The following is a 24,617-nucleotide window of genomic DNA, read 5'->3' as shown; positions in this document are numbered from 1 at the left end:
GTCTCCTCCTCCCAGTGGCGTTCAGCAAGCAGCGGAGTGGAAGCGTAATGAAGACAGTCCATCCAGCTCTTTATTTGAGCTCTCCATTTTAACCCGTTAAAGACCCGGGAAACGCATCTGTGTCGTGTTTTAGATTTCTTTGGCTGTTGAAAAAAATAGTAGATATACAAGCTCGCGGCGCGGCACAGAGTGTTGTGGATCTGCTATTTCTTATTTAAACCGTGGAAAGTTAGTGCAAATCTTTGAATATATCAATGTTTTTTAAAGCGAACATTTGTAACTCAAATCTTTGCTTCTGGGGGATTCTACAAATGTCTTCTAAATCCTAACAGTTTTTTTGATGAAACTTATGCTGCTGTAATCAGTGGTTCTCAAACTTTTTCGTGTCAAGGGCCCCCAAAATGACATGAATTTGGCCGTGGACGCCCATTGCAAAATATGTTGTTCCAGGGACCACCACCAGAAGCAAAGATTTGAGTTAAAAATGTTCGCTTTAAAAAAATATATATATTCAAAGATTTGCACACATTTTCACGATTAAAAAAAAAATAGCCCAAAGTATAAGACAATGGTTAAAGTGGTTACACAGATGCGTTCCCGGTCTTAGTGGGTTAATGCCACGGCTGCTGCGATTAGGGAGATTGTGTGATTGTGTGTGTCTGCACGTGTCTCAGAGCAGGGGGGGGGGGAGCAAGAAAGAGAGAGTGAGAGTAAAAGGAATCAATTTATTTTGTCCCCTTGTGGTTGGTGTGCGTGTGTGTGTGTGCGTGTGCGTGTGCGTGTGCGTGTGCGTGTGTGTGCGTGCGTGCGCGTGCGCGCGTGTTTGTGTACTTGTTTTATCGTGCTTGTGAGGGCCAAATGTCCCCCACAAGTACAGATTTTCAGAAAATGGACATTGTGTTTTAGGGTTACAAGTTAGGGTTGCAATTAGGGAGTTGGGTTTGCAATTAAGAACCAAAAAAAGTAGCTGATTTACAAGCTCACAAGGAGGCTAAAGCCTAGGGATCAGGCTTAGAAATGACAAAAGAAACACGAAAAATTGCATTCATGTCGTCGACCAAACATCGAAATGTCCTCACATTTATAGTAATACAAACGTGTGTGTGTGTGTGTGTGTGACTACGTGCCACACGTGCGTGTGCAGACTGTGTGCACTCCTCCCTCTCCTCATGGCCATGGGCAATCGACTGAAACAGCAGGCTTTGACAGGAGCCGGGAGAGGAAGAGGGCTCGGTCAAATGAATGACTCCTCCTCAGCACTCGGATAAGAGCCACAATAATATTGTCCCCCAGAGAAACAAACAATAACAACAACAACAACAACAACCTGCGCATGTCAGTACCTTCTCGCTCACTACGTTTGTCTGTCTCTCACAGCCTGCCATTTCTTTGTCATCCCTCCCTGCTGCTCAGTTTAACGCAGTGGTGGAAAAAAGTACTCAAATGTTTTACTTAAAGGACGACTTCACCACTTTTCAACATATCTTCATATAATAGGTCCTCACTAATGCTCATGATAAAATGATACCATTTTTTTCTACTTGGTCTGTGTCTCATAGGAGGGCTGTGGACAGTCCAGAAACCCGTCTACCAGTGACATCATCGTTAGGCAGGATTTTTCCCCCCAAAAAGATTACATTTTTTTTTATTCCGATTTTTATTAAGGTGAGAACAATGGGATATATTATTGCATTGCAACTTTCCAGGAATACAAAGCCTGCAGTTTCTATTAGCTTGGATTCCCCATCGATGATGTCACTGGTAGACGGGTTTCTGAACTGTCTACAGCCCTCCTCTGAGACACAGACTGATTAGAAAAAAATTGTACCATTTTATCATGAGCATGAGGACCTATTATATGAAGACATGTTGAAAAGTGGTGAAGTCGTCCTTTAAGTAAAAGTAGCAACACTCCAATGTAGAAGTACTCTGTTACAAGGAAACGTCCGGAATTCAAAATTGACTTGAGTAAAAGGTACAAAAGTATTGGTATCAAAATCTACTTAGAGTACCAAAAGTAAAAGTGCTAAAATGTTAGAAAATAGCCGATCTACAAGCTCACAACTCGTCGCGATGCTACGCGTTGTGAGCTTGGAGATCGGCTATTGTCAAATAGCCTAGGTATAAAATAGGGCTAAAGTGGTTAATGTATGTTCTATAATGTAATACATTCTACCTAAAAAGTAACCTGTAAAGTAAGTTTTCAAATAATTGTAGAGGAGTAAAAGTACAACATTTGCCTCTGAGATGTAGAGGAGTAGAAGTAAAAGTATAGACAATTGGTAATACCCCAGTAAAGTAAAAGTACCTCAACACTGTACTTAAGTACAGTACTTGAGTAAATGTACGTAGTTACTTTACACCACACTGCTCTCAGAACCATTTCATTGTCTAGTCATCCCCTCCCTCCTGCTCAGTTTAAACGTTCGGCTGCCCTCTCCCCAAACAAGTGGCCATTGTTTTGGCAAAAGACAGCCCCGGTTTTGCGGAATAGAGAGAGAGAGAGAGAAGAATGGCGGCGAAAGCAAAACGGACACAGACAGAAATTGAAATTCCACATGGTGAGAGGCAGCGCCATGTCGAGATAAGAGAGAGGAGTGAGATAGACAGACAGAGGGGATGAGGGAAAGTGAGAGCAAAAAAAAAATGCTGAGAGAGAGAGAGAGAGAGAGAGAGAGAGAGAGAGAGAGAGAGAGAGAGAGAGAGAGAGAGAGAGAGAGAGAGAGAGAGAGAGAGAGGGGGGAAGGAGTGAAAGACAGAAAACTCACAAAGGAAAAAATAAACACTTGGGCTACAGTATTATGCTGAAAGAAATACAGCCATTTAATGCTGTGCCACAAGAGTGACACATTGTTTACAAGGTACATGAATTCTAGCAAAACTGGCATTATAGAATCTCAATAACACGTTATTTCCTGAGGAAAACAATACACTTAAGGTAGCTCAATTGCACATCTCGTCAAATGCAGCCGTGTTCCTGCCTGCTCTTCTGTATTCTGTTCTGTACGGTTTCTACATTATTGGCTCGGGGGGTGGAGGGTTATTATAATGTAATAATTCAAATCTGAAAAGTAAATAGTAACTAAAGTTAACAATTAATTGTAGTGGAGTAAAAGTACAATATTTGCCTCTAAGATGTAGTGGTAAGTACAGCACTTGAGTACATGTACTTAGTTACTTTCCACCACTGGATTTTACCCCCATCCCCTCCAGCAAATTGGACCTTGTGAATGTTGAATGGACAGAAGACTATAGAACAGTAACTGTACATTTACAGTCCTTACACCAGCAAGTAAGTGTTTTCATCTTGGATTATTATCCGTCCACACAAATGGGCAACGACAGAATGGCGCCCAGCCAGGCCCTCATCGCAGTCCGCCACACCAGTATATTAAGCAGAGGGAGCCCAGAGAGAGAGGCCTGTGGCATCAATTGATTGCTGCAGACATATGTTGTCAACACTGTATTTTACTCCCTGTGAAATCACCCCTGTGGGGCAGACAGACAGGGGAGGGAGGGGAGGAGGGAGGGAGGGAGAGACGTTATACATGCTAGGAGGCAGTGGTGGGAAAGTAACTAAGTACATGTACTCAAGTACTGTACTTAAGTACAATTTTGAGGTACTATTACTTTACTGGATTATTTCCAATTTTCAATACTTTATAATTTATACTCCACTATACATTCCAGAGAAAGATGTTATATTTTACTCCGCTGCAATTATTTGAAAACGTTTATTTACTACAGTAGTTACTTTGTAGATTTTGATTATTGTTACAAAACATACATTAACCACTTCAGCCCTATTTAAATGTTGGCCATTTTAAAATAGCCGATCTACAAGCTCACGCGAAGCGACCTTGTAGATCTGCTATTTTCAAGGGATTTTTATACATAATGAAAACGTGTGAAATGGGACCTTCTGCATACAGAGTAGCCTGGGACCAGACGAATCTGCGAGTGTTGCACTCTGCCATTTGGGTCTGGCACCGCTCCATAGAGAATCCATTTCCTGCTCCAGAAGACGTGGGTAACCAATCAGGGCCCAGTATTCGAATATGGGCGACTGTAATTGGTAGTTGGTTGTAGGTCTAACCAATTGCGTCGAGGGCCATTGTTTCGATCCCGCCCCTTGGGAAAAAAAACGTCCTCATGGAAGCACCAGACTCATATCCACACAGTGATATAGTCTAGCTACGCCAGGCTACATAAAGAGTACTTTTACTTTTGGTACTTTAAGTATATTCTGATGCCAATACTTTTTTTTAACTTTTACTCAAGCACATTTTGAATACCGCATGCGCGTGGGCACACACACACACACACACATGCATGTGTGCGTGTGTCTGCATGGCATGCATGCACAAATGCGTGGTGTGTGTGTCTGTGTGTGTGTGTGTGTGTGTGTGTGTGTGTGTGTGTGTGTGTGTGTGTGTGTGTGTGTGTGTGTGTGTGTGTGTGTGTGTGTGTGTTCGCAGACCTATTGGTGATAAGCGAGTCATCTCGCCACGCTGAGTGGGCCATTTAAAAGGCAGCCATTTCTCTGGCTGCTCCGAGGGGACAGCGCTGTATGATGGAGGGGAGACAGAAAGACTTGTGGGGCTGCGTTGAGGAGGGGGGGAGGAGAGAGGGATGATGATGATGATGATGATGATGATGATGATGATGATGCAAGGATGTGGAGGAAGGAGGAGAATTAAACAGCCAGCAGGGACGGAGCTGCAAGGAGTACAACTCCTCAGCATTTGCATGTCATGTATACCCACGCTCTGATCTGCACCATTGGTGCAGTGAATATATACGCACGCACGCACGCACGCACGCACGCACGCACGCACGCACGCACGCACGCACGCATAATAGTGGAGTAAAAGTACAATATTTGCCTGTGAGATGTAGTGGAGTAGAAGTAAAAATATTGGAAATCGGAAATACTCAAGTAAGTACAAATACCTAAAAAATGGACTTAAGTGAAGTACTTGAGTAAATGCACTTAGTTACTTTACAACGCTGGTGCACGCGCACACTCTCAACAAGCTCACACTCTACAAGCTCACAGCACATCACGTGACGTATCGTGATGTAAAAATCCTACTTTGCTGTGTTGAATGTGTAGCCTGACGCTCAGCCTGAAGCTTCATTTGGTTTCACTCCATTCTTCAGTCTGAAATGGGGAAATTCGTGACCAAAGTGGAACTCTTTGGCGATTGGTTTATACTGGATCATCCCCATCCCCATTTGGACCGGTTCGATTTTCAAACCAAGAAAACCCTGCATCACCAGACCTTGAATCGCTTCGACAGAAAAACATTTTAATGGCCGTGCCTATAGCGATTCAGGGGCTGAAGCCAGGCTACTGAATGTGGGCATGTGTGAATGTGACACACACGTGCTGGTTTTGTGGTCCGTTTAAGTGGTTGTGGTTGTTTAAATGCATCACTAAATGCATCCCTACAAAGAGCAAATTAAAACCTGGTTTATTGTCCTGAAAAGTGATAAATGAAGACCTACCATAAACACTTAATGTAGTTGTATACAACGAAGGTTCAGGAGTGGAGACCATTCTCTGCTTATCACAGCCACTCCCCGTCCTCAATCGCTTCCCTGTCTACCACACCTACCCTCACTCATTAGCCACTCCCCATTCATAATCACCCCTATCCACTACACCTGCCTCCACTCACCTCAGCCAATCCTTGTTGCAATCACCACAGTATAAATACACCTGCGATCTCTCAACTGACTTGTTTGTTCTGCTCCACGACAGACCAAACATGGGTCGTGAGTACTGCGCTTGTAGATTGGCTCTTTCTGCCATTCATTGCTTTCAATTTCCTCCTCCACCCCAGCCTTCTCCTTCCCCCTCGATTCTCGCTCTTCTTCCTTCTGTCTCTACTTCTCTGGGAATCAGTGAAGGAGCATAGGCGACCGAACGCTCCCCGAGTAGAGCAACGATGGCCGTCAGCTCCCGAGACTACTCCCCCACCCTGAGTCTCGGCCCACCTTGGGTTCCTCATCCCGTTCCACATTCATCTCATTTCGAAGAATGTACTTCCTCATGAATGCAGCAATACATTGATTATACAATACCCATTATTTATATATATATATATATATATATATATATATATATATATATATATATATATATATATATATATATATATATATATATATACATACATACATACATACATACATACACACACACACACACACACACACACACACACACACACACACACACACACACACACACACACACACACACACACACACACACACACACACACCAACTAGAATCTGTTCCTATACCAAGCTGGGGTGGAAAAAAAGTTGCCTCAGTACAGATAGAGAAAAGCTTATTATTCACCCTGCACCTATCTCAATGTTCCATCAACCATCAACTGCCACACTGTAGAGAATGCAGCAGAGAGCTTTTAGAGAAGACTGTTCATATTGGAGAAAAGTCAAAGAACATTCTCAGACATTTATTTGACAGAGAAAATACTAAAGACGGAAATGGCGAGACACATACTGAATACTTGAAAGCAAAAAATGCACCCGGAAGCGTAAACCCTGGTCTGCACCGATATCTCGCCTGAGTCATTATGTACTGTTGACCTTGATTATGACCTTGACCTTTGACCTCTTTGACCCAAAAGTGGCAGGGCAGGTTATTTCGCTGACAGACACACATTGACAGGACTGATTGCAGAACCCATCAGGGTTATAATGAATAGATGACTATGTTAAGCATTGACACCCTTTGAAACAGGTCATGTGGCAGATTTGCAAGTTGTGACGGCTATTTTCAGCATGCAACCAAGTGTAAAATCAGCCATTACAACGCCATCAAGGCCCGCCAAAACACATTTTAGTCGACTGAATCAACTGTAGGGCTCCTGGACATTTAGTCGACTAAAATGTTATGATATTTAGTCGACTAAATCAAGACAAAAACTTAAACATTTCAGACTACTAAAATATGACTTAACAAAATGGAATTTTATTCAAAACACTATGACTAAAACTAACTAAAAATGTGTTGTCAAAATCAACACTGCAGTATAGGTGCAAAACCCAGAAAAGAACTAACAAAAAAGTGATTTGTTTTGTGGGGCGGTTTAATCTGAGGAGGATGTTGTCACACATGTTAATATAACACTTGACCCCTGTAGAACATCTCTGAGACGCTGAGGAAAAAAGACCATTGTTTTGTTTATTTGCTCAGTCTAGACGACGTTCAAAGAGGCCGTCTGAACGTGCGCGGCATTGATATCGCTCATTGCTTTTTCCAGTGTTTCGCCTGACTTGCCTTTTACTTTGAATATCTGAGATGTTCTCAAGAGTCAATACAAGTAATTATACTCTATAAGGATAGAAGAAAATAACAACATTTTGTGCAAGGTTGTTGTTTTTTAAACCAGCAATTCAAGGGGCGGAAGCAATGTTTATCTTTGTGATGTTCCTTTGTGCGGCGCTGCAAGCTTGTGTGTGTGTGTGTGTGTGTGTGTGTTGTGTATACAGAGTACGTGTCCTTGTGTGAGTGTGCGGCAGGCACGTACACACACACAAAACAACTGCTCTGGGTCCTTGAGCACCTGCCCCTTTGCCTCTGATGCCCAAAGTGCCTTTAATTATTTTTTGAATGTAATGGGCAGCCCAACACCCGTGGCCATTATCAGGAAAGCACATTTGACATTTGACGAATAATAATAATTTCACCATCATAATTATTATATCGTAATTAAAATGAGCTGGCTGCCATCAGTCAGTTTCAGTTTTCAACTAACGCAGTGACGTCGAGTGCCCTCCCACCTCGTTAATCTTGCAGCTGTGCTGCAAACAACTTGACACATGCAGGCACTCAGCAAGCATATGGTAAGTTGACTCCCCCATCGATAAATTGTTGCTTTTACACTTCACGTTTTGTGCAGATTAGCTACCAAACGATAAGCTACAAAACTGATATGTGTTCATTCCATGAGCTTTTGTTAGCTTGCTTTGTAGAGAGTCAGGCTATAATCAATTTGATACTTGCACAATCTTACAATGAAGGCATGGAATCTCTGTATGTACCGGTATGTACGTCTGTAATTCACTCATGTCTCTTATTCAAACTCGGACGGTCCTAAGCTTGATTTGGCAAATTCCCCACACCTGTGGAATTCCCCACACCTGCCATTTGATTACTTAGTGAGTCCACTTTCCACAGTCAGTTTGCACTCTTCAGACATTCTTCACACATTCTCCACAGACATTTACCACTGCACAAGGATTTTCCAGAGCTGCCAATCCCCCTGATAAGCCCAGCCCACCAACTCAACGGCGGGCACGGCACTCCATCTGAAAAGGATGGACCCGTATGGAACCGTGAGGACCTGACGACCAGCTTTTTTATTAGATCTGTGGCAATTCAAACCGATCCGACCCGTGCCTGAGGGACAAGTCAATATTTTGGACCCGCCCTGGCTCGGTTTTCGGTTCGAGGCTCGGGTCTTCTTCCTGGTGTGTGAGAAGTACATGTAGGTACTTGAGAGCCCAGCACGCTTGTGTGTGCTTAAGAAGTGTGCACGTGTGTGCATCCTTGCGTGTGTGTGTGTGTGTGTGTGTGTGTGTGTGTGTGTGTGTGTGTGTGTGTGTGTGTGTGTGTGTGTGTGTACGTGTGTGTACATGTGCACACGCATGTGCCTGTTTGTTTGTATGATCAAAGCTTCTCCGCCCTATATCCAGGGGGCAAAGGGTACCCCCCTGCATTTGCCCTGCCATAAAAGGTTGGCCACCAGAAATAATATCTATGACCCTCTAGGATCACAATCTATATGGACAACCCGGTCAATTTTTTGCTGGAAATCCAATATGGCCGCCTCAATATTGGCCCCTATCAGAAAATAGCTTTGGCGATAACTTTTGAACCAGATGGGCTAGAAATGCAAACTTGGTGTCTATTTCATGGTTTCAGAGCATGGGAAACGCAATGGAATACTTATCTTTATGATTAGGTGTGTCTGGACCTTTACTTTGCATATTTCCAAGATGGACGCCACCCGAAAATGAGTTTTACTATGACTTTTACAGTGACAGCTAACTGTTATGGCAAAAAGTCTGCTTTTTAAGCAATATGAACACATTTGGTCAGTTTGAGCTTTCATTTCTATGTTGTCAATATGGCTGCAGTCATAAATAATGTATGGTATTACATTTTTGCTCAGATTCTATCTATAGTTGTGGGGATGATTGCAGTGAAAAATCTGAGAAAAAGCCCACAATGTATCTTATGTATCATTTTAATAAACTAACTACAATATAAACAGACACATGCACACTCCAAGACTTGCCAAAAACTTCAACTTTAGGGCTATACAAATTAACATAGTGGTATGCATTCAAGCAACATAACAAAATATTGACTACTTAGTGACAAACAGAGTAAAAGCGGATTTGAGGTTGCCTACAAAAGGTTCATTTTGACCTCTATGGGGCTGTCTTGCCTGCTGCTAAAGCCAATGATATTATGGTACAATGCTATTCACTGTCACTGTTGTCACGTGTTGCACTGATCCTGCTGCATCGTGTCTCCAGTCCCTGGCAACGGCATCCTAAGTAGCATGGAATTTCCTTCTTTGCACAGGAACAGTTTTTCTGGCAGCCTTTGATACAGCTGCATGATATTGCCTTGTTCATTGACACAGGCCAGGCTGGCTCGGTAGATGCAAGGGGGACTGCATTGCTATCCAGGCGAGGCGTCCAGAGATGGCAGTCCTAGGAGAGCAGCTGCTGCTTTTTCAGGAATCATTGAATGGGCAACCAACTGCAGTCCTCTGGGCAACCTTCCTGGAGATGTCAGATATTCTCCAAAGGTTTATCTACTACGATCGGGAAGGTGACTGGACAGGACATCTCTGTGAATCAGCAAGAATGCTACCCTACCTCACTGCAGCAGGCCACTACAAGTACGGGCAGCAATCTTTACCTCTGTATTTGGCTGAGATGAAGAAACTACCAGAAACAGCTTCAGAGGTACAGGAAGCCCTGATGGCAGGTGTATTTGTTGGCAGACGAGCAGATGGCAGCCACAACAGTGTTGCTCTTGACATGCTACTGGAGCAGACCTATAATGCTGATGCCAAGGAAGCAAGCGGTCTGGATGGCATTACACTCAGCCCTGCTGCCCGGACAAAATGGGTCTACACAAAACCACTCACTGCAGCTGTCTCTGCAGAGCTCAAGTCTATGCTCCACCTCCACTCCGCCAACCCACACCATGACTCTGGTGACTTCCCTCCCTTCCCTCTTCCAGGAAGATGGCAGGATGAGAACAGGTACCAAGGCAAGCCTTGTGAAGGTCCTGAAAGAGGAGACCAAAGTTGCATGCATCCCTGACCTGCCTACAGAAGACAGAAAAACAGCAGTAGTTATTGATGCCATGTATGCCATACGCCATTGGTCGTTCCTGAAAGGTGAAGCATTTGGAACAATCGCTGAACGATACCAACGTCTGCTGTTGAATGATGTGCCTGCTGGCACAGAGATCATTCACTTCTGTTGTGACCGGTACAGTGGACCTAGTCTTAAGACAGCTGAGCAAGAACACAGATATGCTCGACCAAAACCTTCCAAAGAATATGAAGTCAGTATGCATTACACAGCTCCAGATCCTCGGGAGGTTTTTGCTGTGTCAGCTAACAAGGCAAACCTATTGAGTTTCCTCTGTGACGAATGGTGTGAAAATGAGAAACTTAAGTCGGCCCTTGGTCCAACACATCTTTACCTGGGTGGGGGGTTTAAAGAAGAGACAATGAGTGTGGTGATCAAGGAGGGGTCTATTGAAGATGTCCCTGCACTAGAATCTACACAACAGGCTGATACAAGAATAATACTCCACACCCTGTACAGTGTCCAGAATGACAAAGTTGACAGAGTTGTCATCCATGCCAATGACACAGACATCATCATCATGTGCCTTTACTATAAAGCAACCCATCTCAGATGCCTTCCAGAGCTGTGGGTGAGAACAGAGCAAAATTCATACCTTCCTATCCATCAAATGGTATCAGCACTGGGGCTCGCATGGTGTCGTGCCCTGCCCTTTATCCATAGTTTAAGTGGCAGAGATACCACCAGCTATCCCTTCTTCACTGGGAAGAAGGCATGGTTCAAGGCCAGCATGTGTCTGGATATCCCTGCACTTGAGGAGTTTGGTGAAAACTCTTCTGATTCCCTCTCAGATGACGTCATCAATCAGGCACAAGACCTCACAATTGCTGTATATACATCCAAAGCGGACCACCCGGAGGATTTTGACCTGAGTAAGCTTAGAGTGTACAAGTTCCTCAATAATAGATCAACCCTCTTAAAGCTGCTGCCCCCGACAGAGAATGCCTTTGATCTGCACCTGAGAAGAGCTGCTCTAGCAACCATAATAGATAAATGTGTACACATCGCCAAGCCGGATATTCCCTCTTTCGCAGAGTATGGATGGTCTCTCAGTGCTAGCAATGCAGTCCCCCTTGCATCTACCGAGCCAGCCTGGCCTGTGTCAATGAACAAGGCAATATCATGCAGCTGTATCAAAGGCTGCCAGAAAAACTGTTCCTGTGCAAAGAAGGAAATTCCATGCTACTTAGGATGCCGTTGCCAGGGACTGGAGACGCGATGCAGCAGGATCAGTGCAACACGTGACAACAGTGACAGTGAATAGCATTGTACCATAGTATCATTGGCTTTAGAAGCAGGCAAGACAGCACCATAGAGGTCAAAATGAACCTTTTGTAGGCAACCTCAAATCCGCTTTTACTCTGTTTGTCACTAAGTAGTCAATATTTTGTTATGTTACTTGAATGCATACCACTATGTTAATTTGTATAGCCCTAAAGTTGAAGTTTTTGGCAAGTCTTGGAGTGTGCATGTGTCTGTTTATATTGTAGTTAGTTTATTAAAATGATACATAAGATACATTGTGGGCTTTTTCTCAGATTTTTCACTGCAATCATCCCCACAACTATAGATAGAATCTGAGCAAAAATGTAATACCATACATTATTTATGACTGCAGCCATATTGACAACATAGAAATGAAAGCTCAAACTGACCAAATGTGTTCATATTGCTTAAAAAGCAGACTTTTTGCCATAACAGTTAGCTGTCACTGTAAAAGTCATAGTAAAACTCATTTTCGGGTGGCGTCCATCTTGGAAATATGCAAAGTAAAGGTCCAGACACACCTAATCATAAAGATAAGTATTCCATTGAGTTTCCCATGCTCTGAAACCATGAAATAGACACCAAGTTTGCATTTCTAGCCCATCTGGTTCAAAAGTTATCGCCAAAGCTATTCTGATAGGGGCCAATATTGAGGCGGCCATATTGGATTTCCAGCAAAAAATTGACCGGGTTGTCCATATAGATTGTGATCCTAGAGGGTCATAGATATTATTTCTGGTGGCCAACCTTTTATGGCAGGGCAAATGCAGCACCCTAAAAAAAGGTGGGTTTTGCCCCCTGGGTACTAGCATGTGTAGAGGCCAGACCAGACCAAGATGCAGCCACTTATTCGACCCCCCCCCCCCCCCCCCCCCCCTCCAATGTCCAGGAGTCCTCTCTGCCTTTGAATCCAGTCATAGACAATACTTGCAGATTATATGCTTCACTTTCAAGTAGACAGTACTCCACATGAAGAGTGTCCCAAACTCACTGCAGAGTGCTGCTCTGCACTGCTGAGCAACGGCAAGCCGGTCATCAAATTAGAATCACATTTGGGGGTGAACTATCCCTTTAAAGCTATTGGCCTGAATTATTTCAGCCACTTTAGTGCCATGGTTTCTATGGCATGACAGTGGAAGATAATGACATTTAATATACTGTAAAGTCATCGGCACACAATTTAACGGCACGTGGCTTATATTACCATCCTGTCCTGTAGCGAGGTTATCTAACTGCTTAGAAGCTATGTAAAAAGTACTCATAAATGGGTACTCTCGGAAATTGGCAAACCGCCTCAAAATGTGTTTTCTGTTTACTAAAGAGCTGTAGTAATGGGGGAGACCCCTGTTACTGAACAAAGACTCTATAGCACTGATTGCTATCAGAATATTGAACTTTTAAATGTTTTAACCATACACTTTTTTTCTTCCTTTTCCCCCTTTTTCTTTATTTGTTTTTACCAAAACTTTTTACAGATAGAATCCCCACCTCTGTTTTTTCCCCACAAATGTCACCCTCAGAATGTCTGTAATGGCATGTGTTGCCATGTCTATTCTGCTCACATGTATCATTTTTCATTAAAATATTGGCATAATTCACATTTAAATGCCATTCTTAACTATTGCATTGCCATGGATGAAAATTCCCGTCCGATTCTGCAATTCTTTTTTCCTTTTTCTCACACAGAACCAGAGATAACGCGATCCGAAGATTTACTGCTCCATTCACTCCCTGGTAAGTAACTTATTACTTAAAATTCCTCTATCTCGGCTCCTGTGTACTTTTTTTTTTTACTATGAGACATGTTATTTTATCAAAGGCGGACAACAAATGTCAACGAGGTCGCGATGAACTCAATGACATTTGTGAAACCACACAGTGAAACCCTCCCTGATTAGCAACCATCAGGGGATCGATCATACTGGAGATAAATATTCTGTGACTACTTGAAAGGTTATAAAACACAAAAATCACCGGCATTGGGTGAGTTAATTAATGTATATACTATACTACGGCAGTTAAAGAGATAATTGACTTCATATACAGTATCTCGGCTGTGACCGGGATGGCTGAGTGTGCTGCATAGCCATGTGCTTATGCATATATATATATATATATATATATATAAGCATTTTCATCAGGATGCGGGAACAATTATTTCAGGGCTTAGCACGCCTATCGAACGCGCCTTTCAACGTTTTCTCATGTCGCAGAAGAGGAAACTAAGCCTTGTAATGGTTCCAACAAACACATCACAGAAGGTGCCATTTACAGAGGGAATCATATACCATAAGCAGGAAAATTAAGAGTTGAGTCGGTGTATACACTATTTATTGCTAGGGATGGGTAACGTCAGGATTTTTATGAATACGATTCTGATTCCGGTTCTGTTTATCGATTCCGGTTCCTAACGATTCACTATTTCGATTCTAAAATGGTAAAAAAAAAAAGAGAGGTCAAATGTTTATTTAACAAAATTAACTTTATTCTTTTAAGCCTCATCATCTTTCTGCTATTGTTGAGTTTGCAGTTGTTGACTGGCGAGCTCCAGTGTGTGTCTGAGACACGGAGACCGCAACACACATCAAACACCGTACACTCTTTCAGATGAATGCCATGCTGTCTTAAATGTTTTGTCATATTAGACGTGCAACCTGTCTTAGTACTAATTAACTTTACACATGTATTGCACTTTCCCATTTATTCAGGTTCTCTTTTATAGTGAAGCCACACTTTAGAGTGTTTGCCACGGTCCATATTTCACGGCATGCCTGTTGCTCGCTCGCATCTAAACACGTTGCGGTGTGTGTGTGTGTGTGTGTGCGTGCGTGTGTGTGTGTGTGTGCGTGTGCGTGCGTGTGTGTGTGTGTGTGTGTGTGTGTGTGCAGTGCAGCATGCTCTTGTTTCGTCTTTATTCCTAATAACAATAAAACAGTTTGAATACACTTGGGGATTATTTTCTAACCATAATTTTACAGAATTAAAAAAAAATCGCGGGTCGCGGGGCGGGTTGAGCCATAGATTTATATATGGGTTCGCGGGGCGGGTTGAGGCGGGTTGCGTTCCGTGGCGGGGCGGGGCGGGTCATGAAAAAACCCGACCCGCGCATCACTAACGTCTAGGAACCGATCTGTAGAACCAAAATTCTATTATTTTTATGGGTACCCGGTACTTGCCATTTCTTATTCGGTTCCTACTTGGAGCCGAATTTCGATAGCCAATACTATTTATGGCAACATGTTTTTTTTAGCATTTGGTATCACACCTCTGTCTCGGGTGAGGGTAGTAGGAAACCTTTTAGCACTGCTGTACATGACAAGGATGCCAAGAAGGATAAAGGACGGCAAAGCACACCGTTTGGCAGTTTCCCCAGTGCCAGAAGTGGCAGTGAATAAAATAGACATACCGTACCTTCAGTATTCAACAAAACAATAACATCAAATGTTCTAAACAAAGGATTATGGTAACAAAACATAGTACAGCAAATTATCAAACTGTTAAATGAATAAAGTATAACAAGAAAAAGATACATTTTAAACCATGGTTTTAACTCAAAGTAACAAAACTAAACTTGACTACTCCTCAGCACCCCAATAGAAGACAGCAGCAGACAGGCTGACAGACTGACTGACAACCAGCTTTCTTCTTTTTAAACATATGGCCTCTGCCACCAGGCAGACAAAATCAACATGGTAATTGAAATAGTTTCACTTCTGCTTTTTAGAGATACTTCAACATTGAAAGCCACTAACAGTATAAGCATTTTAACTTGCATAATAATATTTACATTTTACTTTCAGTGTCCATTGTCCCTTTTTGACACATTTAGCCCTTAATTGTCCACAGTCAAGTACTTGGTGTGATCCTATCTCCTAGTGGTTTTCCCACAGGTGTGATTACTTAATGATATAGTTTTGACTATTTTGGATCCACGGGTGAGAACTGGGTGATTGCGTACTGTCTTCTTGAATTAATATAGAATGGTCAACTTTGTAGTAGTTTGTGATCATGATGCGTTGTGCACACGTTATCCACCACCACGGAGCATCGACTCATGACCTTTTTTTTTAAACAAGCCTGTTTAGCCACTTTCAACCGTACATATCCGATCTACAGTACAAGCTTGTGAGTTTGTAGATACTTATAGGTACGGTAACAGGACACCGTTGCAACAGCTTCTCCTCCATGATTAGGGTATTGTTTTGACAATATACTGATTATTTCAAACTTTGGAAAGTTGGAAGAACCAGATTTTCGTAAAGTTGGATTAAAAACAACATTATGCAAATGTGAGATACGGCTGCATCACATGCTCTCTATTGAAAATGAATTGGATCTGACTTATTTGGTGTGAACGCTGCTAGAGACAGAGCGAGAGGGGGGGGGGTGAAAGAAGGCACAGTGTGAGAGAGAGAAGGGGCCGTGTGTCAGACAGGAGTAGTTTGTCCAAGTAATTGGTTAAATAAATTGGAGTAATTTGTCTGTGAGTTGACCAAATGTAATGGAGGGGAGCTGGGGCTTAATCCGAGTGAGACTCTCTGGGATTTGGTTTAGAGGGGCATCAGTGTATGAACTGATATGGCAAGGAGAGAGTGAGAGCGTGTGCGTCCTTTCAGTACGGAAATACTCCAGTAAAGTAAAACAATACCCAGTGGTGTAAAGTAACTACATGTACAATTTTGAGGTATTTGTACTTTACTTGAGTCTTTCCAATTTCCAATACTTTTACTTCTACTCCACTACATCTCAGAGGCAAATATTGTACTTTTACTCCACTGCAATTATTTGAAAACTTTAGTATCTAGTTACTTTGCAGATATAAATTATGATATTATGAAACATACATTTACCACTTTAGCCCTATTTCATACATAGGCTATTTTCAAAATTTTAGTACTTTTACTTTTGGTACTTTAAGTAGATTTTTATGCCAATACTTTTGTACTTTTACTCAAGTACATTTTGAATTCTGGACTTTTACTTGTAGCGGAGTATTTCTTTATTGCAGTATCGGTACTTTTACTTAAGTAAAGAATGTGAGTACTTTTCCACCACTGACAATACCTCAAAATTGTTCTCAAGTACGGTACTTGAGTGAATGTACTTAGTTACTTACTACACCACCGATGAGAGGTGGAAGCAGTAGTGGAGAAGGTATAGAGCAGAGAACAGGACAGGTAGATAGGGGAGGAGGAGGAGGGCGGGATGAAGCAAGAAAGAATGAACAGAGGATGGTTAGGTTGTGGAGGAGAAGGCTGGTTGAGTGGCAGGGAAGTTGAAGGGTCATGTGACATGGAGCCAGGTGGGCAGACAGACATACATTATACAGACGCCCCTGTTGAAGGTGACATATTATTTCCTACTGTGTGAGGTCTTAGACACATATAGCTACTGAACGTCAGCTCCTTATCATCCATCACCAATGGTCCAATTTATTTATTTGATTCTTTTCCAAGCAGTCCCCCCTGACCTCTCTCTCTCTCTCTCTCTCTCTCTCTCTCTCTCTCTCTCTCTCTCTCTCTCTCTCTCTCTCTCTCTCTCTCTCTCTCTCTCTCTCTCTCCGTCTCTCTCTCTCTTTCCAAGCTCATGCATCCAGTATATTAACCCGTTCAAACTGGAACGCATCTGTGTCAATTTAGATGTCTTTGGCTAATCAAAATAGCAGATCTACAAGCTCATATGAACTTGTAGATCTGCTTTTTTGAGTGGTGCCAACCACTCCTACATTTGACTTTGTCCGTATGTCCGTCCGTATGTTTGAGCACGGCTGATTGGTCAAGCTTCACGTGACACGTGACAATGTGTTGTCACGTATCACGTGACAACATATTGTTGCTGATTGCAACACAAGGATGCAACCAGTTACACTTCCAAAGGCACCACTCTCTTCACACTGGGTGCGATTCTTTTTTTTAATTGTGAAGATTTGTGCAAATCTTTGAGCATGTATGTTTTTTTTAACTCAATATTTGCTTCTGGTGGTTCTACAAATGTCTTCTAAATCTTAACTGACATGAAAATTAAAATGTAATTAAAGTTTGAGAAGCCACAGATTAGTTCAGATCAAAGACCCCCCAAAATGTTATTGTATTTGGCCGCATACCCCCCATCTCAAAATGTTTGGTCCAGCCCCCCTCACCAGGAGCAAAGATTGGAGTTACAAATGCCCACTTTAAAAAAGATATATATCCAAAGATTTGCACACATTTTCATGATTTTTTTAATAAATAGCAGATCTACAAGCTTGTATAACCGCTATTTTTGAATAGCCAAAGAAATCTAAAATGACACAGACGCGCTCCCGGATTGAATGGGTTAACTTCAATACTCCAAACTAGTTTTCAGTCAGCAACACAAAAGTTGTGCCATGTCTATAGGATCCTGAAAACCCATTCCAACATGTCACACGAGTGTCACATCGAGGGGAGAAATAATCAACCTGTTTTTTCCTCAGTTATCTCGTTTGAGTTACAGTTACCACCACCACCGCTATATGAGTTAAGGAGTCTGGCAGAAAATGCTGAAGTTGGACTATTATACTGTAGATTTAGATCCAAGACAGTGATGCAAATTACATTGGCGTCTCGCGCATGCACGCACGCACACACGCACGCACGCACACGCACACACACACAGAGAACACCACTCCAGCACTCCAGGCAAGGAGGGAGAGGTGGGAGAGAGAGAGAGAGAGAGTAGGGAGCGAGAGATTGAGAGGAGAGAGAGAGAGAGAGAGGAGGGAGCGAGAGGAGAGAGAGAGAGAGAGAGAGGAGGGAGCGAGAGAGAGAGAGAGAGAGAGAGAGAGAGAGAGAGAGAGAGAGAGAGAGAGAGAGAGAGAGAGAGAGAGAGAGAGAGAGAGAGAGAGGAGAGGAGAGGAGAGGAGAGGAGAGGAGAGGAGAGGAGAGGAGAGGAGAGGAGAGGAGAGGAGAGGAGAGGAGAGGAGAGGAGAGGAGAGAGAGAGAGAGAGAGAGAGAGTGAGAGTGTGAGAGAGTGGAGAGGAGAGGAGAGGAGAGGAGAGAGAGAGGGTCATTAGCTCAGACTTTGTACACACACACACACACACACACACACACACACACACACACACACACACACACACACACACACACACACACACACACACACACACACACACACACACACACACACATTATAAACCATATAAACATGCATGCCATGCTTAAGTGAATCTCCTCAATCAGGAGCCAGTATTCAATTCATTAGGGAGCTCTTAGCAGCTGTTCACGTCTAAGAACATCCGAGGCGAGGATTTAACACATAAATCTAGTACCAAATCTCTCTCTGCTTATCTAAGACACAGGAGAATACTCATAATAAAGGACTGAGTGGCTTCAATTCGTCAAAAAGAGCAGTTCGCCCTTAGAGGAACCATGTATGACTCCTTTTAACATTTAACTCAACTTCCTCACTTCAACAGACAAAGACAGAGTGAGGCAAAAAAGCAGTGGTGGAAAAAAATACTCAAATGTTATACTTAAGTAAAAGTATCAATACTGCAATATAGAAGCACTCTGTTACAAGTAAAAGTCCGGAATTACTAATTTATTACTTGAGTACTTAAATGTTTGAAAATAGCAGATCCGTAGATCGGCTATTTTCAAACAGCATAGGTACAAAAAAAAGGGCTAAAGTGGTTAATTTGTCACGCTCCGCTCCTCAGCTCTTGGTCCTTGACTGCCCTTATATGGTTTTGGACTCTTTAGGCCTGTTGTTCTGTTGAACTGTTGCTCGTAGCTTGTAGATCGGCTAATTTCAAATGGACGAAATGTATATAGGGCTGATGTGGTTGATGTATGTTTTGTAATAATAAAATGTGAAATATTCCAGTTAAGCACAAATACCTCAACATTGTACTTAAGTACAGTAGGCCTACTTGAGTACATGTACTTACTGTAGTTACTTTACACCACTGACAGTGCGCCAAACCCATTCGATTTTAAGATATCTCGGAAATCCTATAGGAAATGTATCAGGTGGGCACTAGATTAACAGCCATGGGATCCCCAAAATATAGGGTTAAACCTTTTTTTGGGGACCAACCTTTTGGGCAGTGTTGGATGGGCAGAAGGAATGCCACCCTTTGAGCCCTTCTGACAATGGTGCTTAAATGGCCACAATTTAATATCTGGAATGATAATCGGTAGGGGTACAATGCCACAGCACAGACAGAGGTTGTTGCCTAGTTAGTAAAATAAGAGGTTGGAGGGTATGGAGGGTATAAATTGGGCCTGCAAAAACCCCCCAAAAAACCCCGGTCAAAGGCAAACATTTTTGTTGCTTCTTGACTTGCACGGATTAGGATTCTGAGTGCTTGCTCTGTGGTATCATCCTCTCAAGTGCTGTCTGGAGCGTGCGCCCGCTAACATGCTCAGATTAGTTAGCCCATTCAATCCGGGAACGCATCTATGTCGTTTTAGATTTCTTTGGCTATTCAAAAATAGCAGATCTACAAGCTCAGAGCGCGGCACCGAGTGCCGCGCTCTGAGCTTGTAGATCTGCCATTTTGGAAAAATCGTGAGAATTTGTGCAAATCTTTGAACATATATATATATTTTTTAAGCCAACATTTGTAAAATATTTTGTTCCAGGGACCCCCCCAGAAGCAAAGATTTGAGTTACAAATGTTCGCTTAAAAGATCTTCAAGCTTGTAGATCTGCTATTTTTGAATAGCCAAAGAAATCTCAAAATGACACAGATGCGTTCCCGGTCTTAATGGGTTAGAGGCGAAGGCTGACTGTTTACCCACAGATGTCCAAAACAATCGATTTACGGGGTAGACGGCTTGCCAGGGAGTGGAGGGGCACGCGGGGGCACGGAGGTCACGGATGGAGTGCGTGTGTGTGCGTGTATGTGTGGGGATTATAGGGGGGGAACGGGGCCGGGTCGAGGGAATAGCGAGAATCAATGAGAGACAGAGAATTGCAGTGGTATAAGAGCGAAGCTGAAGCTCGAGCAAAGACTGAGGCATTGGAAGGGACTGCAAGGTTATTTCGGTGCACGGCGCGCTGCGCGTGCGTGTTATGCCATTAAGACCGGGAACGCATCTGTGTGTCATTTCTAGATTTCTTTGGCTATTCAAAAAATAGCAGATCTACAAGCTCATAGTGCGGCACTATGAGCTTGTAGATCTGCTATATTTGAACATTTTGAAAATGTGTGCAAATCTTTGAATATATGTTTTTGAAAGGGAACATTTGTAACTCAAATCTTTGCTTATGGGGATTCTACAAATGTCTTCTAAATCCTAAGAGTTTTTTTTTTAACTTATGTTGCTAAAATATCAGTGTTTCTCAAACTTTTTCACGTCAAGGACCACCCAAAATGATATGTATTTGGCCGCGGACCCCCATCTCAAAATATTTTGTTCCAGGGACCCCCCAGAAGCAATGATTTGAGTTAAAATGTTTGCTTTAAAAATATATATATATTCAAAGATTTGCCAACATTTTCCAAGATCTTTCAAAAAATAGCTGATCTACAAGCTCATAGCGTGGCACTCGGTGCCCCGCTATGAGCTTGTAGATCAGCTATTTTTGGATAGCCAAATAAATCTTAAAATGACACAGATGCGTTCCCGGTCTTAATGGGTTATGGCGAGTGTGCTGCTGTGTGGGAGACGGAGGCGTAGTGGCATGCCTCTATCAGATCCGAGGGCGGCAGGGTTCACGGCAGAAGCGGCGGTTCCGTGGGCGGACGAGGAGGGAAAGGGTCGAAAAGGTTTGGAGCGATGCGGAGAGACTGAGAAATGTTGGAGGGACCGAGGGTGTTTGGCGGAGGATGAGAGAGGGCCCGTTGGTCTGGCGGTGCGTCGTGCCCAGCCATGCGGCGATGCCAGGGTCATGTCAGGCATGATTGTTGGAGCCAATCTTTGATGGAGGCTGACCTTGAGATCCGTCCGCCTTTGACTGACTGACTGTTCCATTGGCACATCACTGTCACCCCCTCGGTCACATCCGAGACAGGCAGGCAGGCAGGCGGGCAAATAATGTTATTTATTATATTGACACACGTACCTTACATAAGTAGCCTATGTAACTGTACAAGTGAGCAAGCTTGCACTATATAGACTAGGGTTGGGTACCTTTGTTGGGTAAATTTTTTTTCTCAAGGCCCAGAGTGCAGATGACGTGTACCACGCCAAAACAGTGTTTTCAGTAATGATGCTAGATGGCGCTCTTCGCCAACTTTGAGGTAATCTAAAACATTTTCACCCCGTCCACTACAATGTTGAAGGATTTAGAAAAATATACTTTTCTCTGCTTTCTTGTTTTTTTCTGCGTTTTTGGCGAGAACAAGCTATATTCAACAGCCAATAATTAAAGAACGGGGGGTCGCGGGTGACCCGCTCTTTTCCCCCCGATGGAAGCAGAGGCACGAAATATTCAAGCGAAATATTCTGTGGATCGTCAAAAAGACTCAAAATAAGGTTTAAGAAAAATGGCACTGGTTCTGGCCCCTTAACAATTCCCTCTCAACGGTCCGATTCCCATATACTGTATATATATATTGTGCGTGTGTGTGTGTGTGTGCGCGTATTAGAGGGTAATACACACACACACACACGCACGCACGCACGCACGCACGCACGCACGCACGCACGCGCGCGCGCGCGCGCGCGCGCACACACACAGAGAGAGAGGTACAACAACTAGCATTGAATGAAAGTGAAAGGAGAGACTGGTCCTGAGGCATCTGCGGTGATGAAGGACACTCGTCTGAGTGGTCCTTGAAGGGCACAGCAAAGTAAGGCGATCTCGCCTTTAAAGAAGTAGAAGAAAAGAAACACCCATTGACAATACTGTGCATTAGCCGGCAACCATGGGGAGCGGCAGCCATGATGGCTCAGAGACACGGTCACAGCGAGACACCACAGGGGTCCAGTTTCACCATTAAAGATGTGGTTTGTGGGAAATCCTCTCAAATAGCCATACATGATCCGTGCAACCCCCCCCCCCCCCCCCCTCCCTGTGGCAATGTATAGATCTAGCAACACCGCGGCCAGTTAATGGATGGTTAACTTGTGGGCAGGAATCTACCACTGACCGCTTGCCGGTTCAGGGTTCAACACATTAAACGGCATTACAGCAAGCTTGGATTTCTTTGGAATTACACAAAAAGAAAGAAAAAAAAATTGTGAACGAAAGCCGTTCATTAATCCTCACATATCGGTCTTGAACCATATACTTAACCGTATCCCTACCGGTCCGCTGGTCATCAAATTATTGGCTTAGAAATGCGACAAAAACCCCAAAAATATCCATGAATTCAAGTCTCCATGGGGTGACTTATCGATAGAACTATTTTGGTGAACTATCCCTTGAATCCATTTACACCCATGAGGCCGATTTTACAAATGTCTTCTAAATCCTTACAGTTTTCTGAAAAATAAAAATGAGTGGTGCAAAACCAGTGGTTTTTCATGTCAAGGACCCCCACAATTATTTGTATTAAGCCGTGGACCGAAAATGTTTTCTTAACATGGACCCCAAGAAGCAAAGATTTGAGTTGAAGTTTGGTCACAAAGAATATATGCTATACTACATATTCAAAGATCTGCTAACATGTTCACGATTTTTCCAAATGAGCAGATCTACAAGCTTGTAGCGCGGCACGAAGTGACGCGCTATGAGCTTATCTGCTATTTTTGAATAGCCAAAGTTTAAAATAATGCTTTTTAGCTCAAATCTAAAATGACACAGATGCTTTCCCGGTCTTAATGGGTAAAATGACCGGCATCCCCCAGTGGTCTATGTTTTTTTTCCACTTGGCCAAATTTCTTATGCGAAAATGTCTGCTATTTTGGCCAAATGTTCATCTATTTTTGCCAAATGTTCAACGGAAAATCTCCTAAAGCAAGCCTCTGTCCTGTATTACAACCTCGACAAAAAAAACTAATAAAAGAATAAACTTCTCTTGGTAACTCGTAAAACAAGACGTCAGCTATACATTTTACAGACAGGCAACAAAATTTTGACTTGATCCATTGCAAACGTCCATTGAAATGCCGTCGGGTGTCTATAATAATGACACATTATTCATCTTTATGAAAGCTTGGTTGCTTGACGAGTCCCTCTTACTACAGAACGAAACACCTGCCACTTTCTTTTAACCCATTAAGACCGGGAACGCATCTGTGTGTCATTTTTAGATTTCTTTGTCTATTCAAAAATAGCAGATCTACATGCTGTAGATCTGCTATATTTGAAAAATCTTGAAATATTTGTGCAAATATTTGAATGTATATATATATATACATTTTAACTTAAATCTTTGCTTCTGGGGTCCATGGAACAAAATATTTTGAGATGGCAGGGTCCGCGGACAAATACATATCATTATGGGGTTCCTTGACATGAAAAATGTTTGAGAACCACTGATATATAACAACATAAGTAAAACAAAATAACTGTTCGGATTTAGAAGACATTTGTAGAATCCCCAGAAGCAAAGATTTGAGTTAAAAATGTTAAAAACGCTTCAAAAAATATATATTCAAAGATTTGCACGCATTTTCAATAAATAGCAGACCTACAAGCTCATAGCGCGGCACCGAGTGCCGCGCTATGAGCTTGTAGATCTGCTATTTTTGAATAGCCCAAAGAAACCTAAAAATGACACACAGATGCGTTCCCGGTCTTAATGGGTTAAAATTGCTGAGATAAGTGACCAATCTCCCAGGCACCCTTGTCCCTGCATTCAAACATGACAGACAACCACTGAATGCCCAAGAAATGTATTCCAGCCTCAGCAAGAACAGAAAGACAACACGTCTACAATTTCAATAGGAACTGCATGGTGATTTTGATGGATTGACTGATCGTAAATAATTATGCAGTCTACTGACGGTCTACGGTACTGGCCTGTTCTTATCACTCAGATATACTGTTGG

This window comes from Gymnoscopelus microlampas (assembly GCF_963454915.1).
Source record: "Gymnoscopelus microlampas genome assembly, chromosome: 19".
NCBI classification, from domain to species: Eukaryota; Metazoa; Chordata; class Actinopteri; order Myctophiformes; family Myctophidae; genus Gymnoscopelus; species Gymnoscopelus microlampas.
The sequence above is the reverse complement of the archived record's forward strand: the minus strand, read 5'-3'. Positions refer to the sequence as shown.